Source organism: Rhodamnia argentea, chromosome 7 (assembly GCF_020921035.1).
Source record: "Rhodamnia argentea isolate NSW1041297 chromosome 7, ASM2092103v1, whole genome shotgun sequence".
NCBI classification, from domain to species: Eukaryota; Viridiplantae; Streptophyta; class Magnoliopsida; order Myrtales; family Myrtaceae; genus Rhodamnia; species Rhodamnia argentea.
The window spans coordinates 26485506-26490436 of record NC_063156.1 but is presented as its reverse complement, the minus strand read 5'-3'; the positions used below and the strand labels follow the sequence as shown (position 1 = coordinate 26490436).

The following is a 4931-nucleotide window of genomic DNA, read 5'->3' as shown; positions in this document are numbered from 1 at the left end:
ATTAGGAAATCGTGTTGTCAGAAATAACTAATAGTACCGTCAAGTTATCGGCTTTCGTTCGGCCTCTTCGTGAATCATGAAGATTAGGAAAATCATAAAAGGAAAGAGGAATGAATTCCATGCCAAATCATGAATTGAAATCCTACGTTATTCACATCCGCAACATACGATGGCGTTCGTAATCGTAGTGTAATTTCTTGTTTAACACTAGACGGGTTAAACGGGTGAGTTAGGTCGGGTCATAAATGGTCTACTCCAAATAGACCAATTTAATCCGTTATCACCTATTGATTGCAATGAAAACATAGTGACTCATATCCGGCTCGATCCGATCCGATCCGACCCCACACATGCCAAATATATACCCGACCCGCCACATATTCCTAAATTACTTCCATATTTAAATGAAATCTAGGAAATCTCGTACCCAAAAGCAGAACGGTGCACGGGGGTGACATTCCATGGGTGACCAATTTTTCCCTTCCAACGGTCAGTGTCTCTCCATTATTATTTGGACTCGGTGCACCAACCGACTTAGCGGGAACGAATTGAGATTGCATAACCATGTCGCCGGGGGGCTCTCATCGTTGTTCCAGGTTCGATGATCATCTTCTCTCCTTCAATCAAATCCCTTCTGTCCATCAACGACAAAGAGTGGGTTGGCCTTCTTCCTCTTCTCAGCTTCTCTGTCTCCGACTTCACATAAAACGTAGTCACTCGCCTGGATCTTGCGCCACGAGCCGACTTTTGGCTCGAACATGAATTGTTTCTTGTGGCCAACTAACTCGCCGCGCGTGTTCCGGATTCCCGTCCTCTGCTTGCCCTTCCAAGTCCCTGAACCGGCGGTCCTCTCTATTGGGGTTGTCCCACATCGATTGTGGAAGAGGTTAGTGGTCAGTCACACTACAAAAAAACAAGGATTTAGCAACTGCTTTTGCCACGAAAATTTTACCGAAATTCGTCGCTAAATTAATTTGCAACAAAAACAATATCGTTGCCAATTCAGCGTCGCAAAACTTAGCGACGAAAAATTGCGAGGTTTGTCACTAATTTGCGACGAATATAAAGTTTGTCGCTAATTTGCCATGAATCACTTTGTGGAAATATTCGTCGCCGATTAGCAATAGATTTTGCAACGAATAAATTTGTGGCAAATCAGCGACGAATTTCGTTCATCGGAAATGTCGTTGCTATTTAGAAATGAACTTTACGACAAATAATGTCATGACAAATTAGCGACGAATTTTGGTCATCGCAAATGCTGTCCCCGTTTAGCCACGAACTTTACGATGAATGGGGTGGATTTTGCAATAGTTTAGCGATGAATTTTGCGACGGATATCGTTCGGGGATGAATTTAGCGACGAGATTTTGTTTTTGCCATACGTTTTTAGCAACGAAATTTAGCGATGAATATTGTTCAGCAACGATTTTTGTGACGAGATTGTCTCTTGATGCTGCGTTGTTTGATGTCTCTATTAACCCGGCCAGGATTGCATACAACAAAGATATTAAAGAATATTCAAAACGGGGAGCGGCGGCGCGCAATAGCCGGGAGAATCTTTTACATACTTATCGGGATATGTAAAAATGATAAAGTAAGAATAAGAACAAATGGTACATAGATATGACTGCCCTGCATGCTTATCCCCACCATGGTAGCTGAAGCTGATCCTTGAAATAATGACATCTAAATATGGTCACCTCTATATTTACCAAATGCACCACCATCCAGGGACTTGCTTGTATCTTCTCATGAGCTTAGTGTGTATATCCATTTTTTTCTCACTAAAGGCAAACTTGCTCAGGAGCAATATTTCTCTGAAACAAAAAGCATAACAACACTAGATCATCTATCTGAGCATGGAAAAGGAAAGAAAATTGAAATCAACTAGACTGACAACAACCAAATCACTCTGTCCAATTGCCAGTTGTTGTGTCATATCAGAATAATGCCATTTGTAGCAGAACTTAACCAACAAGGTAAGAACATACTCCTACGAGGCCAACAATGGGCCTGGGGACAAGATAACTATAATACAAATATCCGAAAACTGAAGCGATACTTGACTAGTTGATTTGGATTCTTGTTCTTCTACGTTCACGTGAGGCAAGCAATCTCCAAACATCATTAATATTCACAGCTGGTCGTACCTTGTACACCGGTTCAAGTATTGAAATCCTGAAAGAATAAAAAGGAGGCCGACGAGGACAGCACATGTATCTTGACGAGTGAACCGTCGGTTGATCAGAGAAAAAATAAAAGAAAGGAAAAGGCAATGTGCCATTGAAAGATGACAAGGTCTTCCTGTTTTATGACCATAATATGCTTGATAGTATCTTGCTGTATTGAAGAGTACCTGAATGGTGTAATAATAGTAAGTACTCATCGCAATAGGAAATGATTGAACATATGCTTCTTAATGACAGAGGACATTAGTTGGCACCCTCATTTTCAGTAAATGTGATAGACATTGCAGCCTTGCAGGCCATATTCCTACTCTAAGAGAATGGAGAAGAGAGAAGACTCAATTCGCATAGCAGTATGACACATAAGTTGTAAAGATACGTAGATTAGATCAACTGAAAATGTAACAAATCATAAATGGAGTTAGGAACCAAACTCCACATTGATGACAGTAATCAAAGCATTTTGCTCCATGATGATCCTAGCGCTCTATGCTTCTACCATCACGCTTCCTATGAATCAAAGCAACAATTTGCTGAGCCACATTATTTTCCAAACAAGGGTGCTGCCTACATCAATTGTCCGTCAAACTAAAGTTAGTCTTGCAGGATCATGATGTCGTTTTGTCCTCAAACTAACACAAACACTCAGTAAACAATATATTCAGCTATGGAATGTGCATCAAGATGATCTATTGCTGGATAACAAGTCAAATGCTCAATCAATTTGAACAATCCACAGGATTGAAGTAAACAAACCCATTTGCACATATTGAGTTGCACAAAAAGGGCTAAGAGTACCTCCTCTGGATGCGCAATAGCATAATCATATTGCCCGCGAGTCGCTTCATCTTTCAAAATCTGCAACTTCACAATTATTTAAGCTCCACAACAAAACCAGCTAAGTAAGAGTAGAAACCACACTAGTTGGCTGATGTCTCATGGCATATAATTCATAGAGCAGTTGAAAAATATTGCAACTCAGTTAACGTGAGCACGGTTAGTGCAAACTTTGCTGCATCAAAATCACATCACACTTCGCACACAATTCGAATGATTTGATTCAAAACAAGCTGCATAGACCATTGAAATTGAAAAATCCAGTGACCAACAATATCGTGATTGAGCTAAAAGCAAGAGTCCCACAAGGCTATGAACCTCGTAAGCATTGGCTATCTTTACGAACACCTTCCTCGACTCCGGATCTGGGTTTTTATCAGGATGCTCAGAAACGAAATACGCAAAACCATCGCACGGAAAGGGAAAAAAATAAATTAAAAAGGGAATCAAACCCAGAAACGCATGGACAGCGAACGTACTATTTCAAGGAGAGCTTGTAGTAAACTCTCTTGATCTCGGAAGCATTCGTACCTGCGAGACCCTAGAAATTACAAAAACAACGATGAATCCAGAAGTCCTCCGATAGCGTAATGAGGTTAATTTCACGATCAAATGGGCGAGCACTGAGCAGAGAGCTGAGCTGACCTAGGAGATCGTAGCAGTCACCCTCGTCGCAGTAAATGGCCGCCGATCGAGCGGCAAGGAGTGAGAGCACAAGGAGCCAGTGATGGTGCGCCACCGGGTCGCCGTTGCCGACTTCCGGTGGCCTTCACGGTTGGATTTCCTTTCCCCCGAATCGGAATCAGCATCTCGTTGAGGTTGTCCGATGTGCAAATCGGGAGGCGACGGTGGAGGCGAAGTCGGAGACATGATTGGGAGTGACATAGAGCACTCTGGAGCATAAGATGGAGAGACGTTTGGGTAGACATGGCCACGGGCCAAGAACGGCCGGAACCGGAACCGGAACCGGAACCGGCCCTTGAAGGGGCGGTCTCGGTTCTGGTTCGGAATGGCCGGTTCAAGGGCTGGTTCAGGTTTCGAATTTAAAATTTAATTTTAAATAATAAATTATGAAATAAAAAATTATAATCAAATTGTATATTGTAATCAAATTTGGGAGGAAAAAAAAGGAGAGGGAAGAGACTTGAACTTAATGAATTATCATTAAACGTCTACGTATCTTTTTGGGGATAGAAGAATTAAAGCTCATATAGTTCTTTTACCTTTGATAATCCCAACTTACCTCATCGTCAATCGTTGCTACCCATTGTGGTACCCGTGGCGGTGGTATCTCTATTATCATTATTGAAGAATTAGTCGTCTTGATCCAGCTATTGTTGTCAAAATTTGGCCTTTGTCCAATCATGGCCAGAAGCTTGAGCCTCCATAACATTCGGATTTAATCTTGAATAACGATCGTCCAAAATTAATCCTCTAGCGCTAAATGCTTGTTCAACTAGAATTGTTGAAGAAGAGGTTGTTAACATCAATCTTGCGATGAGACCGAAGATTGGGAATTGGGTTGAATGAGTCTTCTACTACTCCAAAATTTTGAAATCTGTGCTATGTTCGGAATCACGTAATTCAAAAGTAATGGTTAAATAATTTTTTAATTCAGAAATATTACCTGTTACTCCATTTTGTCTTTTTTGTCTACCAATGAGTAGATTGTACCTTCTACTTAATCTACCACTCTCTTCCCTTTGTGAGGCACTAGGTTGAGAAGATCCACTATCACCTAAACCATATCTACTACAAAATTCATTATATAATGCTACTATAGCGTCTTTAACCTTTACTTGTATAGTTTTAATATCTATTGTTTCATTCAAATGTAAACAATCATAATAATAATCATTTAGATAATCATACAAACCATCTCATTTAGTACGTGGATCGAAACTA

At 40.8% G+C, this 4931-nt stretch overlaps 1 pseudogene; it reads right to left on the bottom strand.

Annotated features, from left to right (window-relative positions):
* Positions 1-2137: 2137 nt before the first annotated feature.
* On the bottom strand, positions 2138-3896 carry LOC115732181 (annotated as a pseudogene).
* Positions 3897-4931: the final 1035 nt, after the last annotated feature.